At 44.1% G+C, this 23,204-nt stretch overlaps 1 long non-coding RNA gene across 1 annotated transcript; it reads left to right on the forward strand.

Annotated features, from left to right (window-relative positions):
• The first annotated feature begins 6,299 nt into the window (after window positions 1–6,299).
• On the forward strand, window positions 6,300–14,401 carry LOC309379078. Its single transcript, XR_014172351.1, has 2 exons — window positions 6,300–6,988; window positions 14,200–14,401. It is a non-coding gene; the product is annotated as an uncharacterized lncRNA (long non-coding RNA).
• Window positions 14,402–23,204: the final 8,803 nt, after the last annotated feature.

The following is a 23,204-nucleotide window of genomic DNA, read 5'->3' on the forward strand; positions in this document are numbered from 1 at the left end:
GGCTGGGCGCGTGTGCCAAGTTCAAATGTACAGGCGCGCGGGACAGCAGAAAGCTCCGATTGGGAACCAGGTCCTAAAGCCCGCCGGAGGCAGGGGGAAGAATCAGGGGACTCAGCGTCAGAAGAGTCTAGAAAGGGGAAGACCCCAGCGGACAGGCGGACCCAGAGGAGGAAAGAGCAAAGGAAGAGGTGGAGCAAGGCTCGAGTCTTAAACTGGTGTCTGGGGGGAGGAGATTCAGACGGAGCTTCAGCGGTCTAGAGTTTGAGACGTAGAGCTGCGCGCCGCGGCTTTGAAATCGAAACTGAACTTCAATAAAGACTTTTGTAAATAGAAACGAACTGGCGTTGGTCCTTTGTGAGCTGGGACCTTGGGCAGCTCTGACAATACCTTTCCTAAGAAACCAGAGGCCTTCCTTTTAGGCATTGTTGGCCAGAGGGTGCTAAAGAAGGACCGAACATTTTTAATGTATGCAACAACAGCAGCAAGGATACTTGTAGCCAAACATTGGAAAACCCAAGACTTGCCCACACTGGAAGAATGGCAGATGCAACTGATAGACTATATGGAACTTGCAGAAATGACTGGCAGAATCCGAGACCTGGGAGAGGAAGCAGTGGAAGAGGACTGGAAGAAATTTAAGGACTATTTACAAAAACATTGCAAACTGTATGAGTGTTAAGAAAGATGCAAGAGTGTAAATAACATGGCACCACTAAGCTAGTTGAAAAGATTATGAACATAAGTGAAATCTATGAAAAGATAAGATAGGTTTTGGATAAATATTATGTCTAAATTAAGTATTTAAGGTCTGGATAAAAGTATCTAAAGCTAGGGACACAATATTGGAAAATTATAAAATAAGAATTGAAATAAGGTGATAATTTGCTGGTTAAAGTTTTATAAACCAGGAACGCAGGAACGAGAGATGTGAGGAAGTCCAAAAAGCGAAGAAAATATGTTTATTGTTTAATTGATGTAAGTGTTTTTTCTTTTTTTCTTTTTTGTTGTTCTTTTGTTTTTTTTCTCTTTACTGTACTAAGAAAATCTTTAATAAATATTTTTTTTTAAAAAAACAACAACAACACTCGCCACTGACCTCCGCAGTGAAATTCCTGTAATGCCAGCTCCCGCCCTGCCTCGAACCTGCTGCCGGCACCTCAGACTGCCACTCACCCTCTTTCTCCACGCAAACATGCAGAGAGCCTGGCGAGGGAAAGCAGAGCATCGTTTCAAGTGGGTCCTCTAGCTTGGAGGCACCCCAAGCCCACCCCACCCCAAGCTTTTACCGGAGTCTCCGCTGCTCAGGTAGTACCAGAAGCTGATGCAGTGGGTGCCCCCAAACTGTGGGTATATCCCCATCCTCATTGCCACTGCTTGACCCGCCGCCAGAACGCCAGTGCTGGTGTCAGCAACCATATAGTGCCCTGGGGAAGGGAAGAGATGTGTTCCAGTTGGATCTTCTTCTGGATTGGAAACCCCGGGGGTCAGGCAGTCCAACCTGCCGCAAGGCGCCACTCACCCTCCGGCGTGCCCAGGGTGTGGTCGTCAAGCAGACCTTGTTCCAAGGCGCCACCCCGCCACGCCCACCCGGTGGGGCCGGCTCCTAGGAAAAGACAAGGGCTGATGGGATCTGGAGCCGTTCCTTGCCTCCCAGCGCCCATCTGCAGGGTAGATGACCCAGGATGTGCCCTCCAGCTCTACAATGCTACCATTCTGTGATGTTGTAAAGCAGGACATGCTCAAAGCAGAGGGTGCTGGATTTTAGTGCTGCACAGGGTGCTGCCCCTGGGTGGGCTCAGACACAGCAGGGAATTTGGTTTCCGTGTAACATGGCCACCCCATTTCTGGCACGACAAGATACATGAGGAGAAAACACTTTCCTGTCTCCTGTGGCGGCCATTTCCACAAGTTAGGTAAAGGTAAAGGTACCCCTGCCCATACGGGCCAGTCTTGCCAGACTCTGGGGTTGTGCGCCCATCTCACTTAAGAGGCCAGGGGCCAGCGCTGTCCGGAGACACTTCCGGGTCACGTGGCCAGCGTGACAAAGCTGCATCTGGCAAGCCAGAGCCGCACACGGAAACGCCGTTTACCTTCCCGCTGGTAAGCGGTCCCTATTTATCTACTTGCACCCGGAGGTGCTTTCGAACTGCTAGGTTGGCAGGCGCTGGGACCGAGCAGCGGGAGCGCACCCCGCCGCAGGGATTCGAACCGCCGACCTTTCGATCGGCAAGTCCTAGGCACTGAGGCTTTAACCCACAGCGCCACCTGCGTCCCCTCATTTCCACAAGTTAACAAGCCTCAAATTCCCTGCAGATGCTCACCACACTGGCTCTTGTCTGTGCCGTCATGGCAGTCAGGCTCGAAGTGATGCAGCGCACACCGTCGTCGCAGGCAAACTGGCCATCCTTGCAGGTGCCGGGGGGTGTGGCTTGCTGGGGGGAGCAGAGAACAGGCCTGGATGGGGAGGGAAGGAGGTGTCAATGTCCGGGACTGGTGGGAGGAATACATATGGAAGGGTGGCTCCATCCCATGAGACTCCTCATCTGTGGGTTTTGGGTTCCAGCCAAAAAGATTGGGTTGGATGACACTCAGTGTCCCTTCCCATTCTCCCATTCCCATAGGGCGGTTCACAAGACACACACAGAGAGAAACTCACTCACACATACATGGGTACACACACATACACGACCCATGTAAAATATTTTTGAAGAAAGAACTGTTCTAAAGAGAACTAGAGCCTTATTTCTACTCCTTTTCCCCTCACCGCTTTGTTGGATGCAACCAGGAGACAGGATCAGGTCATCCAGAGCTATGCTGCTTTGGAATCCTTCTTGAAGCCACCCTCAAGGACAATCTGGAAGGAGGGAGCAAGGCAGATAGAAACCCATCGCCAAAGGATTCCTTCAACCTGCGTTATCCTCTAAGCCTTCCTCACAGGGTTGTTGCGGGGAACAATGGGCATTTTTCCTTGGAGAAAATGGGGAGAGACCAAGGCAATAGGAAGCTTCTCTTTCCTTGAAGGTTTTGAAGCCGGGCTTTGATGGCTGTCTGTCCTGGATGTTTGAACTGAGATTCATGCCTTGTAGGGGGTTGGACTAATGACTGCCACGCTCCCATCCAACTCTATCATTCTATGTTTTTTGAAATAAGCTCTTCTGCTTAATGAAGTTGGAGGGCCCAGCCAGACGGACATGTCCATTGCCAACCTGGCACCCAGAGATCTCCATGCAGTTGGCGTTGGCCCCACACCTGTGGCAAAATGCACCTGGCGAATGTCGAACCTTGAAGTTAGGGTGGGGCAAAACCCACCACCATGGCTGTCAAATTCCTGGCAGCAGCAGCACTCCTCTGCCTTTATATGGATTGGGACAGGAACATAAAGGCACCTGGAAGTCCTTGGTCCCATTGAAAGTGGCCTCCTCAGGGAACCAGAAGTTGCTGGCACGGCTGCGGATCAGCTCCCTCTTCTTCTCCGTCTGGGACTAGATGTTCAAGCAGTTGGCGTCCAACCCATGCAGCTGGAAGGGAAACGTAGTGTTAGAGCCAATGGTCCAACCCGCTTGGCAGCACGGAGCAGAGGCCTATTATAGGGTTGGCCAATATTATTAATATTCAATAATTCTCATATTGGCCACCCGATGAAAGCCAAATCTGGGTCAGAGGGAGGAAATATCAGTGCTGAAAGATGGGTGAGACAACAGAGTGGTGGTGGCTCCCATATTTCTGTAAATAATAATATATGGTAAATGATGGTGTCAGGGGTTCAGGAGCAGAGACACAGGAGGGGGAGCAAATGGAGAGCGAGGAGGAGGAATCCGAGGGGGGAGTAGGCAGTGACAGTGGTCAGAGAGATTCCTCGAGTCTCACCAGCGAATCGGAAGACTCGCAGAAGGGAGCGCCCGTGGCCAGGGCGAGGGGGGTGCCAAAGGGGAAGCCCCAGAAGCAAGGGGCCAGCGGGGACTCATTGAGCAGCAGCTGGAAATCAGGACCAGCTTCCCCACCAGAGCACAGTAGGGGGGAGGAGTCCCAGGAATCGGGAACAGTGTTCTCGCCACCAGCGAGAGGAGATGAGTCAGGGTTGACCACGCCCACATCGGAGAGCGGGGGAACGGTCAGGAGGAAGGTTACCGGCTGGGCGCGCGCGCCAAGTTCAAATGTACAGGCAAGCGGCACAGCAGGTAGCCCGGATGAGGAGCCAGGTCCTAAAGCCCGCCGGAAGGAAGGGCAAGACTCAGGAGGGTCAGCGTCAGAAGAGTCCAGGAAGGAGGAAACCCCAGGGGGCAGAAGGACCCAGCAAAGAAAGGAACAGCGCAGGAGGTGGAGCCGGGCTAGGATCTTAAACTGGTGCGGAAGGGGTAGTGAGTCAGAGGGGACTTCGCCGGTCTGAAGTCAAGACGTAGGATTGCACGCTCTGGGGTTTGAAATGGAAACTAAGCTTCAATAAAGACTTTTGTACATTAAATCAACTGGGCGTTGGTCCTCTGTGAGCTGGGACCTGGAGGCAGTCCTGACAGATGGTAATATGGTAAATAAATGGTAAATGATGATAATAATCTGCCCCAATATTTCCGTAAATAATAAATAGTAAAAGACGATGGTAATCGTAATAATAATGGGTTGTTTCCCCTTCATGAAACACACACACATGTGTGTGTCCCTGACTGCCCACCCGACAAAGGGACTCACATGGCAGGACCTGTTTGCTGCCAGGGTGGGGCTGACCAGCTCAGCTCAACCTGAGTGGGTGCTGGTGATATAGATGAAGTAGCCTGTGCTGAGGCACAGAGGGAAGATGCCATCCCAAGGCTAATATTTATTTATTTTGTGGACTGCAGGAGGCATCACCGTAGAACATACAGTATATCATATTATATATATCTTTTTTTACACCAGAGCTTTCCAAATGGCTTGTTGTGACACACTATACATTGTATATAGAGCGCCCTTCATCCCAAGATGGTTGATCTATATAAATTATCTATCTATGGGCACACACATACATACACATATCTATTTTATATATATATATATATATATATATATATATATGCACACACGCGTGCGCACACACACATATCCATATATCCATTTTATAGATGATAGATAGATAGATAGATAGATAGATAGATACACATACACATACATATATCCACATATCCATTTTATGTACACACACACACACACACACACACACAGTCAAACATTGGTTGTCAAACATAATCCATTCCGGAAGCCTGTTCGGCTTCCAAAACATTAGACAACCAAAGCATGGCTTCCAATTGGCTGCAAGAGCTTCTTGCACTCAAGCAGAAGCTGCGTTGGATGTTTGGCTTCAAAAAACGAGCATTTACTTCCAGGTTTTCAGCATTCTGGAGCCGAAACATTCCAAAACGGAGCCGTTTGAGAACTGAGGTTTGACTGTACACACACACACACACACACATATCAATTATATAATATATATAATATATTATATTTATATAATATATACACACATACGCATATATATACACATATACATATACAGTAGGGGAAACGCGGAAGACCATTATAAATTTGAGGAGTTAGATGACATGTCTCCCTTTTACATCCGCAATTTAAGGTTTGCTAAAGCATGATAGTATAATTTGTTTTTCACACACCTGTGTCAGGAGTTTTCTGGGTCCCCTGTGCTCTAACTGCTGATTGGTTAGTGGGGAGGATTCCCAGTTGCAGTGAATTGGGTTGGAGACTCTCAGCTGCTCTGCATTAGTCGCACCGGGTGTCTCGGGCTGATCATGAGTGATGCCTGCTAACCAGGTGCAATCAATCAAATCAAAGCTGTCTATAAAAGCTGTAGGCTGAAGGGGCTCAGTGAGTTTTGAGGTACCAGATGCTGTGCATCTGTCGACAGGGGGTCTCTCTCGCTGCTCTACCTGGAGCTCCAGGAAGCTGAAGGGGAGATTGTGTGTGACTCCTCTCTGGTATCTGTCTTTTGTGTCTTTTGTATGCCTGCTGCTATCTGTTAACCTTATGCAAATAAAGCATTGCTTATTCTTACTGGCGTACTTATTGGCTCCAGATCCAGAAATAACCCTGCCCTTGGCAGAACATATACAGTGCTTTTTTCTGCGGGGGACTCAGGGGAATGCATACTCCTAAACATTTTGTGAGTGTACTTTTGTCCATTTACTGTATTTATTTTTCCCGGTTTGAACTATAAAATGGTGATTTTCTTGAGTCAAAACGAGAGTACCCCCAAACATTACTTTTAGAAAAGAAGTACTGCATATATACACACACATGAATATATCCATTTTACTTATATATATTTACAGACGCACACCTATATCTAGGCATGTATATTCTTGTATATAAACTTCCGCGGCCCACCCGCACCATCCCTCCGCCAAGGAGCACGAGAGGAAGGCCACTGGGGGAGAAAGGCAGGTGAGGGCGGGGCGGGGAGCGGGGCTGCCCCCTGGGGAGAGCGGGGTCGAGAGAGAGTGGGTGGGAGAGAGAGGGCCAGCCTGGCTCGGCACGTCTCTGCTGGCCCAACGTCGCAGCGCCTCTTCCGCCCTTTCCCCTCCCCTTCCTGTCCGCTCGTCTCTCCTCCGGTGGCACCTGCTTCCGGTACTCCTGCTCTTGCCCAACATGGCGGCAGCATAGCCTCTTCCGCCATTTCCCCTCCCCTTCCTGTCCGCTCGTCTCTCCTCTGGTGGCACCTCCTTCCGGTACTCCTGCCCTCGCCCAACATAGCGGCAGCACAGCCTCTTCCGCCCTTTCCCCTCCCCTTCCTGTCCTCTCGTCTCTCCTCCGGTGGCACCTCCTTCCGGTACTCCTGCTCTTGCCCAACATGGCGGCAGCATAGCCTCTTCCGCCCTTTCCTCTCCCCTTCCTGTCCTCTCGTCTCTCCTCCGGTGGCACCTCCTTCCGGTACTCCTGCCCTCGCCCAACATGGCGGAAGCACAGCCTCTTCCGCCCTTCCGAGTTAGGAGTGCAGAAAAAGGTGAATCTGCCATGAAAAGGAGAGGAGTAAGTGTGGGAGTGAGTGAGTGAGTGAGTGAGTGAGTGAGTGAGTGAGTGAGTGAGTGAGTGAGTGAGTGAGATTTAGACAGGGAGCATCCTAGAATGGTAGAGATGGAAGGGAACCCAAGGGTCATCTAGTCCAACCCTCTGCAAAGAAGCTCAGAGCTACAATTCCCAGGTCTTCTTTGGGATGGGAATTGAGAGTTTCTACATTCACTTTGAGTGCGCTCATGTTTTTACCTTTTATTGAAAGCTGGCCTCAAGTGACTTTGGTGGAGTATAAATAATAAAATCACATTTCTCCTGCTGCTGTTCTTCTCTTAGCCTAACTCAAATCTAACCCAATACCAAACCTTAACCCTAATGCTCACCCTAACTCAAACCTAATCCTCACCCTCACCCTAACCTTCACCCATTCCCACCACCCTTCTGAGTAATACCCCTCCCCACCTTCTCACAATATAGAAGGGTCTGGTGACTTCTGTTTCAGTGTATCTGAAGAAGTGTGCATGCACACAAAAGCTCATACCAAGAACTAACTTAGTTGGTCTTTAAGGTGCTACTGGAAGGAATTTTTTTTGTCTTAATCCAAACCTAAGCCTCAGTCTAAACCTAAGCCTAATTTAACCCTAACCATAAGTAATAAAATTATATTTCTCCTGCTGCTGTTCTTCTCTTACCGTAACTCAAACCCAACTCAACTCTTAACTCCTAACCCTAACCCTAATCCAACTCAAACCCAACTCTCACTGTAACCCTAACCTTTACCCAACCCTAATCCTAAACCTATGCTTTGTTTACATCACTTTGCTTCTTTTTGTGGTGTTTTGTGTTACTGCTTCATTTTGTAGGTCATGATACTTTCTTTGTTTCTTGGGTGTTGCTTCATTTAGCAGTTTTTTAATCAGCTTTTGTGTTTCTTTTGGTACTGCATCATCTTCATAGGTTGTTTGGATTTCTGATTACCGTACTTTTCGGACCATAACACGCAGTTTTTTGCTCCTAGAAAGTAAGGGGAAATGCCTGTGCGTGTTAAGGAGCGAATGCACGGATCGGAGCCATGGCTGCCGTCAGTCAAGCAAAGCGGGAGCTGCTTACACACTCTACGAGGCTCTCGCTTTGCTTGCTTTAAAGCGACCTGGAGCCGGGGAGGAGGGAGGGAAGAAGAGCCATGGCAGCAAAGCGGGCAGCAGCCGCTTACACGGGAGGAGGGACAGACGCTAGCAAAGGTCCGTGAGCTCTCTAAACAGAGCAATGAGGCTGCAGAGGGACAGCAGGAAAGATAAAATTTAAGCAACCAGCAGCAAAATAAAACCAACCTCGAGCTCTGAGCCACGCAGTGAAAACCAGGAAGTTAAAGAAAAAAGGCTGGGGGTGAGGGAGAGGGGAAAACTCCGCAAATCCCCGCGTCTCAGCTGATCCGCTGGGAGGGAGCAGCTTTTTTTCAGGCAGGACAGATTCGAGCATTGTCTGGGTCCTAGTGCCCCTACCACTTTTTTGTGCTCCATTCTATTGCTGCTGGTGGCTGCTTATCACTCAGGCTGCAAGGAGGAGCACTTTTACACAGCTAATGGTGAATCCCCTGCAATCCAAGTCCTCCTCACTTGCTCAAATCTATTCTGCCTCAAAACAAGGAGTGGAAGGAAAAGGCTGCAAACTGTTAAATGGAAAAAACCCCAGGCACAGGGCAAGTACCTTAAGTATACCTTTAAAGCAACAGTGCTCTTTCCCTCCCTCCTCCCGCTCAGCTCACCGAAAAACTCCTTCTCCACGCGTGCTCCCTTGAGTGCTTTTCCTTCCCTCCCCACTTTAAACGTGGTTACAAAGCAAGGATCCACATGGATCCTCAGGATTTTTGCATTGGGCTACCCCAAACTCACCATCAGATCACATGTCTGTGGCCACAGCATGAACCATAAAAATCATGCACCCACTGTTTCGTTCAGAATATTTTTTTCTTGTTTTCCTCCTCTAAAAACTACATGCGTGTTATGGTCAGATGCGTGTAATAGAGCGAAAAATACGGTAATTTGCTTTTTTGCCAGTTCTCAATGATTTTGCCTTTCCATGAGTTTGTATTTCTTTGAGTTTCTGGTAGCTCTGCTTCTTTGTGATTTGTTTTTGTGTTTCTGGTGTTTTGGCTTGATTATGTCATAAAATTGAAGAAAGCACCAGAAGCACAAAAACCAAGAAATATTCCCAAAATGAGGCAAAACCAGGAGACATGAAAGCCAAGCCAAATCAATGGAAAAGAGACAATCTCACCCAAAACCGCAGAACCATTCAAAGTAAAAGAAGCAAAATAATTAAATGCAACCACCCCAAATTAAACAAATCAGCAGAAAACAAAAAAGAAGCAGCAATGCCACAAGAAACTGGAAACCAATTTTTAGAAAGCAAAACCAGAAACTCAACAAGCATGCAATTTATGGGAGTCCAAAAGCACTTCAAGCAACAGAAATTAACCAACATAAGCATACAATACTAGTTTTCACTTAGTCTTGGGTTTCTGGTGAATGTGCTTCGTTTGTGGCTGGCTTCATTTCCTTTGGCTTGTTTTTTGGACTTTTGCTTTATTGCTTCTTTTGAGAAGTTTTCTTGTTTTTGCATTCTGGTGGTAATACTTTTGAATGCTTGGGTTTCTGGTGAATCTGCTTTGTTTGGGGTTGGTTGGCTTCTTTTCAGTTTCCATTGATGTTGCTTTTACATGTTTCTTCTGCTTCTTTTCAAAAGGTTTTTGTGTTTTTAGTGGTTGACTTCATTGTTGGAATGGTCATTAGACATTTCTGGTGGTTTTGCTTCATTTCTGGTGGTTTTCCTTTTTTTCTTGGGATTATCAGATCTCATAAAAATTAATATACTCAAAGGTGCAAAACCCAAAAAACCTAGAAATGAAGCAATCTGACGAACAAAACATACAAATAACAAAAATATTACAAACACAGTATTCAATGCTAACAAGTCAAGAAATTGAATGGAAAATTAAGTTAATGAAGCAAAAATATTTCGAATCAGCAAACAAAACAGGTAAATTATTAGCTTGGCAATTGCGAAGAAGGCAAAAACAAAATGTGATAAGATAAAAATAGAGGAGCAATTGATAGAAGACCCAAAAGGAATAAAGGAAAATTTCCTCAAATTTTATGAGAAATTGTATAAAAAGGAAGATGAAGAATTAACCCGAATAGAAAAATACTTAGAAGACTACAGTGGGAAGACTATAACAGAGGAAGAAAGAGCTCAATTAAATAAACCTATAAAAACAGAAGAGATCCAGGATGCGATAAGAAAGATGAAATTAGGGAAAGCCCCGGGACCGGATGGATTGTCAGCTAAATATTATAAAGTATTAGAAAACCAGTTAACGCCAGTGCTATGTGACATCATGAATAACATATTAAGAGGAGGAAGGATACCAGAGTCATGGAAAGAGGCCCACATTACGATGATCCCTAAACCCGATACGGATAAACTAAACATTAAAAACTATAGGCCCATATCATTATTAAATAACGATTACAAATACTATACTATAAACATCATTGAATATCTGGAGTGTAAGAATGAAGTACCTGCGGCGCTGATTTTCATCGATGCGGAGAAGGCATTCGACAATGTTTCATGGCCGTTCTTACTAAAAAGCATGGAGAAAGCAGGGCTAGAGGGTGAATTTATGGAAGGAATAAAAGCAATTTATTCGAATCAATCTGTCAAATTGATTATAAACAACAATTTAACAAATTCATTTAAAATTGAAAAAGGAACAAGACAGGGTTGCCCTCTATCCCCGCTTTTATTCATTATGGTATTAGAGGTAATTACGAACAAAATAAGAGCAACACCGGAGATTCGAGGGATCAAAGTAGGAACGAAAGAATACAAATTAAAAGCATACACAGACGATTTGATGTTATCCCTAGAAGAGCCACAAAAAAGTGTCAGTAAGGCTCTGGAAATATTAGAAGAATATGGCAAACTATCCGGTTTTAAATTGAATAAATTAAAGACAAAAATGTTGACTAAAAATCTGGGAAAGGATGAAAGAGAAAAAATAGAGATACAGAATGGAATCAGGGTGACCAAAAAAATAAAATATCTGGGAATTTGGCTAACTACAAAAAAATTTAAATTTAATCTAGGACAACTATTCGACAACATGGAAGGAAATTAAAAAAGATCTAGATACATGGAACAGAGTGAAACTTTCGTGGACGGGAAGGATGGCGGCAATAAAAATGAACATACTCCCAAAAATGTTATTCCTGTTCCAAAACATTCCAGTGATTAGAGGTTCCACAATGTTTAAGGATTGGCAGAAAACTCTTTCGAAATTTATATGGCAAGGGAAAAGACCGAGAATTAGATTCAAATTACTCACAGATCGAAAAGAAAGAGGGGGATTCTCGGTGCCAAATCTGAAATTATACTTTGAGGCCTCCTGCCTGTGCTGGATCAAAGATTGGATCAATTTGGAAAACACTGACTTGTTAGACCTAAAAGGTTTCAACAATAGGTTTGGTTGGCACGCCTACTTGTGGCTAAATAAAGAAAAGGTACATAAAGGGTTTTCAAGCCATATTATTAGAGGGCCACTATATGAAGTTTGGAAGAAAAATTAAAAAAAAATAGAATGGAAAACACCCTGGTGGTTATCACCAATGACATTTTAACAACTAAAAAAGCAAATATGGAAGGAGAAAGATTGACCTACGAAGACCTACTGATATGATCAGAAAGCGGCTGGAAATTGAGAACATATGAGGAGTTGAAAGATAGGCTGGCTGCAATATTATCAAATAAACGCAATATGGATGGAAGATAAAAAAGTAGGGATAAGTGAGAAAAAATCCAAATTTCAGATAGAAATAATTGAAGGCAAAACCAAGTTATTATCCAAAATGTACGATATATTATTGGAATGGGATACTAGACGAAGAAATAAAGGAGGTCATCACAAAATGGGCAATGGACTTGGGATATAATATAGAATATGAAAAGTGGTCGAAATTATGGAGCAATGGAATGAAATTCATGGCATGCGTCACACTCAGAGAAAATTTGGAAAAGATGATGTATAGGTGGTACATGACACCAGCAAAATTAGGAAAAATGTACAAAACAGGAAATAAGGCCTGCTGGAAGTGTAAAATCAAAGAAGGCAATTTCTACCATATGTGGTGGACTTGCGAAGAAATGAAGAAATTCTGGGATTTGATTTATAACGAGTTAAAAAAAATAATACTTAAATACACTTTCCCTAAAAGACCAGAGGCCCTTTTATTAGGAATAATTGGGGACGAAATTAAAAAAGAAGATGAGAAATGAAGCAATCTGTTATGTACTAACCTTGGATCCTAGAAAAATAGGCAAGTAGGATCCTAGCAACAACTGATTGGTCTTTTCCTGCCGGCCCATCAGGCTCCAGGAGGGAAGCAGAATTAGCCAGTCAGACGGGACTCATTGTGTAAATAATGTATATAAAAGCCTGAGGTTTGGGGGAGGGCAATAAAGAGCATGAAATACATACAGGAGTCCGAGTATATTTCACAATCGTAATTTATATAAAAGAATCCATGAAACGAAAACCACCCCAAAAGAAACAAATTCAACATAATCCCAAAAACGAACCAGAAACAACAGAAACAAACCACATCCACCAAAGATGAGAAAACCAATTGAATAGAACCACAAGAAACCCACACAGTAAACATCTCAGGGAACATCTCAGGGAAAAATGAAATTACCCCCACACCATGCAAAACTAAGGTTTAACTAGCTTTGGGGTTTCTGCGCAATTTACTTTTTCCCTCTTGTTGGGGTTTTCTGGTGGTATTTCTTCTGCTTCTCACATTTCTGCTTCTTTTCAATTGGTTTTGGGATTCTGGTGAATTTGGTAATGATTTGATTGAAGTCTCTGTCTCGCAATTTTCCTTTTTCACGAATTCCTTCTTTGTTGGGTTTCTGGTATCTCACTTTTGGTTTTCACATTTCTCTTAGTTTTGCTACATTTCAGGTAGTTTGCTTACTTTTTGGAATTATCCAGTCTCATAAAAATGAAGCAATATAATTAGAAGCTTAAAAAGCATGAAAAAAAAAATCCAGGCACTAACCCTAACCCTGAACGTCCACCTATCCCCTGCCCTAACCCTAACCCTGATATTCTGGTCATCCATCTTGGGGATAACAATCTGGTGAGGTAAATTCAGTTGAGATAACTAAATATCTCCATCAGCTGTGCTTCCTCATCCCTGAGCTTATCATAGTTTGGTTTGCAATGTTGTAGAGGTGCTTATGGAGTGGGGGCAGCCTTCCTAAGAAGGTGGATGGGCAAGACATAAAGCTAATCATTCTACAACAACGTTTGTGTTTGAGAATGTGGGTGCTTATATCCCTCATGGCAGAATTATGTTCTGTGCCCCACAGTTGTATAGACCTGGTGGTATGCATCGTTCTGAATTGGGTTGTGATATGTTTCTGTTTGAGCTCTTGTGTGTTTGTGGGTGGAGATGAACAAGCACACCTGCCCAGACTTAATTTGATTTGGTTACATTGGTCGAATCCGACTAGTTTTGCTGATCCTCAAGTTGTTATATTTAATAAATACAACCTATTTATAAACTTTTGGTTGTCTGGACTCTTCCTCCTGATGTGCTAGGAACCACTCCGCTTGTGGGGCACTGCAAAATGTGTGGTTTTACTGCAAACATTTTGCCAGACTTTGGCCCTGATTTGGAGTGAATCAGACGACGTTGGGTTTTTGGGTGACCTCATGACCCCTGTCAGTTACTTGGTTTGTGGGGTGCTGCAAAATGCTACAAAACTTTTGCCAGACTTTGGCACCAGATTGGAGTGAATCAGACAATGTTGGGTTATGATGTATCAATTACTCTGTGGGGTATTACAAAATGTGGGGGTTTTGCTGCAAAACTTTTGCCAAACATCAGTTTTGATGGGATCCCAGATTTGGGGGTTTGTAGTTAAATGAAGCGTTCTTTCAGTGCTTCTCGGGAAATGTGCAGTTTCCGTCAGATCAAACTAATACTACTGGATAAAATTATATGGTTGTTGATTATCAGACAGTTCTCCCATTTATCAAGGAAAATGTCTGTTATGGGTGGCTTTTGCTTGGTGTGTGTGACTGTTGACAGACAGATTTGAAAAGGAACACAGCTTCCTCTGTTTGTCTCACAGTAACTTACTGGCCTTTTTGATTATGCAGCCCAACACTTCCAGCTGGATTCCGAGGACAGGAAATGATTCTGCTAAAGGCTTTCTGTGAATATAATTCCAGTTGATTTGTTTTAATGGTCACATAAAGGCACTTTCTTTGGTTATAAAATGATGTTGTGAGTCTTATATCTGAACAGTCAATAAACTCCCTCCCCCACAGAAACGCTTGTCTTACTTCTTCTTCTTCTTGGCATCCATACTTACATGTTTGTTTAAAGAAAGACTAACCCCACCCCGAACCCCACCTCCAGCTTTCATCTTATTATTCTAGTGACTAGTCAGTGTTCATAGCAACACTTGCTTTTGTTCCTAGACAAACTGCCCTGAAAGACAGTTACTATGAACTACATGTGTCTTCTTGATATATAAAGTTGTTGCTAGTTTCTGCAAAACACTTCTTTATCTTTCAACAAGAAATAAATGAATAGGAGGCTGCTCTAAGGAAGAAGTGTGATTGCATCTGGAATATCAGACTCTCTGAATTTTTATTTATTTTCTTGATTTAGGGGTGGCCGCTTCACCCCCTGGCTATGCCCATGTCCCCAAATAACTGAGCTTCTTGGGATCATCCTGCCATGCTGTGAGCTACTACATTATCCTGCACTTACTTCCTTAGAGAATAAAAAACTGAGGCAAATTTCCAGTCTAAACAGGCTACACAAAAAGAAACAGCAGTGATTCTTTATGTATGACTTGTGCTTGAGCGCCTGATATCTCAGAAAATCAATATCAGTGTGGGTGGGTGGGTCAGGGCATTTCCAAAATGTTATGATAGATGGAGCCATGGGTGTAGCCAAGGGGGGACCAAATAAATACAAATAAATAAAAATACAAAGCTATCTGAGGTTCTGCACCCACTAACAAAAGGCCTGCCCCCAGTAACAAAAATCCTGGATGGAGCCAACTACAGTAATTCTGGTTTTGTCTCCACCCAGAAGTGTAGCATATGTGGGCCGTGGGGGCACAAATTTTTGACCCTGGGCACAATTGTGTCAGGGGGCACAAACAGGTGCCCCCACAGCAGGCTCCCTCATTGGTGCCTGGCTCCGTGGGAGAAGGAGCTGACCTAAGCTGCTGTGCTTCTGCTGGCCACAGCTCTGTCCTTAGGTCAGGCCTGACCCGGGGAAGAGAGCAGGAGGGTGGGTGGCCGCAGTGCACCTCGCTCCCAGTCACAGCAGCAGCTCCGCCTCCGGGTCACCTCTGACCTGGCGCACTCAAGGAGCCTGAGCAGCAGCTTCCCTGCCCCTCTCCTCCCCTGGACAGGAGCATGTGGGCATGCCCTCCCCCCCTTGTTGAGTTCTGCAAAGGCAGCCCTGAGACTGAGGAGGAAAGAGCTCACTGCTCATGCCAACCCTAGAGAGGATGTAAGAAAGAAGCAGGCTGTTGGAGGACAGCCAAGAAGCAATTGAGCTTGGTGGAGCAGTGCCCCAGTCCCCCTTAAGGACAAGCCTCCACTGACAGGGAGCAAGCACAGGGATGCACACGAAAGCTCATACCAAGAACTGACTTAGTTGGTCTTTAAGGTGCTACTGGAAGGAATTTTTTTTGTTTTGAGGGAGCAAGAAGGAATTTTAAATGGGGAACTACAATATTGGCATGGGAACTACAATAGCTCAATGTTGCAATTTGTCTACCCTACTTAATATTTACCATTAAGGAAAGTATAAAGTCATCGAGTAAATCCATTCAGCTTGTTGATGTGAAGCAGCAGACCTCAATCTGATACTGCAAATGTTATGGAATTATTGAATATTCAGAAGTATACCTCTCCACCACTCCTTAGTCAAGCTAGTTTTGGGCATTTATGGCAAGATTATCCCAAGTGGAAAGGAATAACATATTTTCACTGTTATGTATTCAGTGGTCTGTCTTTGCCTGAGCTAAGGATTCTGAGCTCCTGTGTTCTGATTTGATAAATGATGTCCAATCACAGAACATTTCAGGATTTGGGCCACTGCCATTGGCCCTTGAACTCTGAGTTGCAGCTTGGAAGTTTAGATATGTAAACGTAATAGGCCATATAGTAACAATTGCAAAGCTATTTATTCGAAACTACTTTTCAAAATTTAGATACAGCTTCTTATAATGCCAAAATCAACATCGCATGCACAGTAGTCTCTGCTGCAATGCAGAGAACTACAATGCAAGATAGGTCAACACTTTTAAAAACCTGCTCTGATACCAACAAGAGTCATAGGAGGATTTATGTTTCCTTTGAGTACAACTACATGACAGCCAAAATTGAAAAAATAATAAGACGCCATTGGTATATTCTGAAAGACATTCCTGGCTGTGAAGTCTTTCCCTGCCTCGCCAAACAATGTACTAGATCACTTAGGGATATGTTAGTACACACTGACTTAAAACACACATCTACACAGCAGACCTTGACAACAGGCTTTTTTCAAATGTGGACATTGCACCACATGTAGGTTTGCATTACTAGTAAAAGAATAGTGAAGGCTTCAACTTTACCATACAGTCATGTGTGCCACAGCACGGGTTGTTTATATAATTAAGTGCCCTTGTGGCTTACTGTATGTTGGGCAAATCATAAGACCTACCAGGACCAGGATATCAGAGCATCGCAGTAGGATCAGAAACAAAAACGTAGATGCACCTTTGGTACAGCACTTCATTCAGGAATCACATACTGAAGATGATCTAACATTTTTCATTCTTTAGGCTTACCAGGGGCCTCTAGATCAAGCAAGGAAGGTTCTACAACAGAAAGAAAGTAGGTTTATTTCCCTATGGAATACGCTTCATCCTTTATGATTAAACACTGAATTAGATTATAGTTGTTTTCTTTAGTTATATATTGGAAAAACCTTTATGACCATATAGTATGCCTGTTGTAACAATTTACTGTTTGTAGTATGTCACTGAACAATGTTCCTTTAAGACTAAATTAACATGAATTATCTGCACTTGTTGCCTATTGGGTCACCACGACTGAGAATCCATTACGAATAAGCTTCATGTAGCTATTATATATAGTATTGGTATGTACATTTTTTATATCTTTGTATGTTACTTTGGAATTTGTGTAGCTATTATATTACAAAGTGTCTATGTTTATATGATATAGAACCATGCACAGCTGATGAAGCCCCCTTGGGCGAAACAGGGAAATATCCAGGAATCCTTGTCTTGTCTGCCTGTGCCAGTTTCCATCAGTGCCAAGTTCTTTTGTTTGCCAACCCAATCATCTTCATTAGACACTTAGAAGATTATTTCACACCACTCTTCTAAGCAATAGGACAGACAGCAAAATACAAGAGAAGATGAAGAAATTAGAAAAGAATGTACTATGGTGCTGACAATATAGGACTTGTGTTTTGTACATACTGGACTTGGTGGTCAACCGGAAAGCTACATTTTAATATATTATATCACAATGTTGATTTTGGCATTTGTCAGGAGCTCAGGAGCAGAGGCACAGGAGAGGGAGGAAATGGAGAGCGAGGGGGAGGAATCCGAGGGGAGCGTAAGCGATGACAGTGGTCCGAGGAATTCCCTGAGTCTCTCCAGCGAATCGGAAGATTCACAGAAGGGGGCGCCCATGGCCAGAGCAAGGGGGGTGCCAAGGGGGGCACCCCAGGAAGAAGGGGCCAGAGGGGACTCAGAGAGCAGCAGTTGGAAATCAGGACCAGCTTCCCCACCAGTGCGCAGTGGGGGGGAGGAGTCCCAGGTATCGGGATCAGGCTGCTCACCACCAGCGAGAGGAGATGAGTCAGGATTGACCACGCCTCCATCGGAGAGCGCGGAAACGGTCGAGAGGAAGGTTGGAGGCTGGGCGCGCACGCCAAGTTCAAATGTACAGGCGAGCGGCACAGCAGGTAGCCCGGATAGGAAGCCAGGTCCTAAAGCCCGCCGGAAGGAGGGACAAGAGTCAGGGGGGTCAGCGTCAGAAGAGTCCAGAAAGGAGGAGACCCCGGGGGGCAGAAGGACCCAGAGGAGGAAAGAACAACGGAAGAGGTGGAGTAAGGCTAGAGTCTTAAACTGGTGTACAGGGGGCGGAGACTCAGACGGAGCTTCGCCGGTCTAGGTTCTAGACGTAGAGCTGCACGCTGTGGCTTGTAAATGGAAACTGAACTTCAATAAAGACTTTTGTACATTACAACCGGCTAGCGTTGGTCCTCTATGAGCTGGGACCTGGAGGCAGCTCTGACACGGACTTGGTGGTCAACCGGAAAGCTACATTTTAATATATTATATCACAATGTTGATTTTGGCATTATAAGAAGCGGTATCTAATACCTCAGGTTGCATCTTTTTGGGTTACAGACCCGCCGAAACCCGGAAGTACCGGAACAGGTTACTTCCTTTTATTATTATTATTATCAAATTTTGCATAGATATACTTCACAAAACATACAGAAGACAGGAACAAACAAAACAAACAAGAAAAAAAGAAAAACAAAAAGAAAAACATTAAATACATACAACATAAACAACTCAACTTACATTGATTTTACAACAACATTAATCGACTTCCTTTTATCTCAATTTTGGATAATGTTATCTATCTGCTGTATCTATTCTAAAGTAAAAATTTTACGTAGTAAGCGCTATCTCGTGCCTACTGTGATTTTTTGAATACATATGTATTACTGATTAACATTTTGTTTTTCCCCTTGTCACTGTTTCCATATATGTCCTAAATTTATCCCATTCATTGCTAAATGTTGTACTTTTTTGGTTTCTTATTTTCTGTGTCAATTTTGCCAGTTCTAAATAATCAGATAATTTTAATTGCCATTCCTGTAGTGTTGGGATTTTTGATGTTTTCCAGTGCTGTGCTATGACGGTTCTGGCGGCCGCTGTTGCATATTGAAAAAAGGTTCTATCTTCTTCTTTGATGTCCTTACCAATTATCCCCAGCAGGAAAGCTTCAGGTTTTTTAGCAAACGTGTATTTAAGAATTTTTTTTAGCTCATTCTAGATGGATTCCCAAAATTTTTTAAGAATCTCGCACGTCCACCACATGTGAATGAATTCGCCCTCCTTATTCTTACATTTCCAGCACAATTTATCTCCCGTTCTATAAATTTTATGCAATTTTATTGGCGTTATGTACCATCTGTACATCATCTTGTACATATTTTCCTTGAGTGTCGTGCATGCAGAAAAATTCATATCTTTACACCATAGTGCCTTCCATTTGTCAAACTCTATATTGTACCCAAGATCTACCGCTCACTTCACCATCACCTCCTTTACTTCCTCATCCTTGGTGTCCCACTCGAGCAACTGGTTATACATTTTTGATAATAATTTCGTTTTACTTTCTATTATTTCAATCTGGAATCTGGATTTTTTCTCACTTATTCCAATCTTTTTATCTTCCATCCACATTGAATTTATTTGGTGATATTGGATCCAGCCGGTCAACTTATTTTTTATTTCTTCGTATGGTCTAATCCTCCACCCGGCTTCTGTTTTAGTTAGTAAATCCTCATATGTCCATCTTTCTCCCTCAATATTTGATTTTTTAATTGTTAAAATATCGATTGGTGATAACCACCAGGGCGTTTTCTGCTCCAACAATTTTTTATTCCTTTCCCACGCTTCCAATAGTGGCCCTCTAAAGATATGGTTAGAAAAACCTTTATGAACCCTTCCCTTGTCTCGCCATAGGTAAGCGTGCCAACCAAACCTTAGGTTAAACCCCTCTAGGTCTAACAAATCTTTATTTTTAATAACGATCCAGTCTTTTACCCAACAGAGGCATGCGGCCTCATAGTATAACCTCAAATTTGGAACCGCAAGACCCCCCCTATCTCTTTGATCTGTAAGCAGTTTGAATTTGATTCTGGGTCTTTTTCCCTGCCAGATAAATTTGGAAAGTAATCTCTGCCAATCTTTAAATATTGAAGTTCCCCTGATTATTGGGATGTTCTGAAATAAGAAGAGTAATTTAGGTAATAAACTCATTTTGATCGCCGCCATTCTGCCCAACCACGAGAGATGTAATCTGTTCCATGTATCCAAGTCCTTCATTATTTCTTTCCATGTTTTCTTATAATTATTTTCAATCAAATTTATATTTTTCATAGTTATCCAGATTCCAAGGTATTTTACTTTTTTAATTATTTTAACAGGTTACTTCCGAGTTTCGGCAGTTGTGCATGCGCAGAAGCGCCAAATTGCAACCCGCGCGTTTGCAAACGAGCCACTGCGGGTTGCGAACGTGCATCCCACATGGATCATGTCCGCAACCCGAGCGTCCACTGTACACAATTCAGACAGCCTACCACCAGGTTAAACAAGCATTTTGTTCAGACTTAAAGATAGGGATCATTCGTTCTTGCAACCACCGATAAAAACTTTGCCACTGCTAATGTTCTAGCATTTGTCCAGTCTTCCAATAGGAACCTGACATAATGAGCCTCTGATTTTCCCGGGAAAGGTACCAGCAAGTTCAGCCCTGGCTTGCTCGTATTTCGCACAGTGCAGCAAAATATGTTCTATAGAATCGATGTCTTCAGCACACGAGCAAAGTCTGTCCTGGTAGGGAACTCCTCTCAACCTGCCATCCAACACTGCAGAAGGAAAAAAATTTAGTTTGGTGAATAGCCTTCGGTATTTTGGTACTGTCAGGTTTTTAATGTAAGGTGTTAACTTAAAGACATGCCCATATTGTACTCCTACTGCCAACAGACTACAGACTGCATGTGATCGGGATCGCAAGTCACTGTGTGTATTATCCCATAATCTTTGCTTTAACGTCTTTAGGGCACCTTCATAACCCAGGTAATAGAGTTGCGGGGTGTGTGTGTGTGTGTGAGAGAGAGAGAGAGAGAGAGAGAGAGAGAGAGAGAGAGAAAGAAAGAGAGACCAATAGAGGTGTCTTTTCTAGCCATTGTTTTCTGCCAATTGCTGACAAACTCCTCATTGGTCAGGTTTTGATAAAAACCCTTCCTAGATCAAACGCTACAATCCTGAGCCAATGTTTTAGGGCACCCCACCATACTTTAGTTGAAATTGAGCATTGACCAGCTTCTAACAGAAGTATGGAGTTGGGGACACAGTTTGGTACCTTAAGCAGAGATCGTAGAAATTTTGCCTGAAATTATGCCAGACATTTGCAGTATACAGGAGTTGGGAAACAGATTTTGCATTGAAAACCCTTAAGGCTGCTGGAACATACTTGCCACCCTTTGTGAAAAAGAATCTGAGTATGGCTAGCTTTGTGATCTCCGCCTTTTGAAGGGAGGTTTGCCAGTGGTGCTTCCAAGATCTTGTATGATGGAAAGTGAGCCCTAGATAACTGGAATATTTAATCTCTTCAAGGTTATGGCCATCCAGCACCCATTTAAATTGGGAGAAACTTTCGAATACTAAACTTTTTGATTTTTCGTAATTAATGGATAAACCATTTCCAAAACAGTAATCAGAAAACTTCCTCAGCAGATATTTCAAACCTGGTCTGGAACGTTAAATGATGGCCACATCATCTGCATATAACAAGAGGGTCCTTCTTATTCCTATTTTTGGAAGGTGTCCGTCCATCTGAGTCCATTAGGCTCGCTTCTAGGTCGTTTAAGAATAGGCAAAACAATGTGGGGGCCAGAATGCATCCCTGTCTCACCCCCCTAGTCAGCTTGATACTGTTTGATAACTTTCCCTGCCGACTGCATCGGACCTGCAGTTTGGTTCCATTGCACAGGGCTTTTATAAGAAAGAGGAGTCGTTTGTCCTGCAATATCAGATTTAATTTGGACCATAGCTGTTATCTGGGGATGGAATCAGATTCATGAAGGCCATGAAGAGTTTACCCTGTAGAGGCCTGGTATACTTCTTGGCTAGAAAGGACAGCATTAGACAGTGGTCTGATGTTGAATGGTTCTCGTGAAAGGCTGACTGGGCTGAGTAAATAGCTTTGCAATTGTTACTATATGGCCTATTACGTTTACATCTTTTTAAAATTGGATTTGCGTAATATAGGCATTCTGGTGGTTTTGGGAAGTTTAGATAGCCAATCACGTTGGGAGTGGGAGTGGCCCAGGCTTTCAGGAGTGTATATAAGCAGTTGCTTTGCCCCTATTTCTCAGTTATGTAGTTCAATAAAGGTTCTTGCTGTTATCGCTGTGTCTTGCCTCATGGGGACTGACCTACACTTCACTGGTGACGAGGATGGGATGCTAGGCTAGGTATACAGCCTTGGCTAGCTTCTACAAGCTGAAATCACTGCTGGGGAACTGTCGCCTCAGCTGAGCTGAAATCACTGGCTGTAGCCACAAGGCAGATCGCACAGAACAAATGTCATGGCCACCCAGAGCCACACTGAGGAATTTAACACAATGGTTCCAGGGAAATGGGACTCCTCATAGACAATAGGTTGACTGACCCCGAACTGAAGTGGGTCACGCAGTTCAGTGTGTGGGGGCCTGTGGCATTTGAGATTGCCCAGGCTCTAGTGGCTCCAGCTGAGTGATACAACGTTTGATGCAATCATTCTGAAGCTGAGGACCCACTTCACTCCCCAGCCATCAGAGATTGCCTGCCGGCATGCCTTCTACAAATGATACCAGGCGAATGGTGAATCCATTGCGGTCTTTGTTGCGGCTTTGTGGCAGGCCGCCCGCTACTGCAACTTCAGTGACCTGGAACTAATGCTCCGTGACTGTCTTGTGTGTGGCCTGAGGAATGAGAAGCTACAAGAAGGATCTGACCTGACAGCAGAGACAGCTGACAAAACAATGAGAGAGATTCACCAAGCATGCAGCCCACCCATGGCATGGAAGACCAAGGCTGTGCATTCTGAGGAGATTGTGGACAGCGAGGAAGACAAGGCGGTCCTGAGACTGTGCCTCAGGTTGTCCAAGCATTTTGGCCAACAGGGAGGTGCAGGGGTGCCTTGCACCAGTTGTGGGGGCCTACATGAACGCCAATCATGCTGCTTCTGCGATGCCCAGTGTTGGGCATGTGGGAAGACCGGCCATATTGGATGTGCCTGC

This window comes from Podarcis melisellensis, assembly GCF_964234715.1.
Source record: "Podarcis melisellensis genome assembly, chromosome: 10".
NCBI lineage: Eukaryota > Metazoa > Chordata > Lepidosauria > Squamata > Lacertidae > Podarcis > Podarcis melisellensis.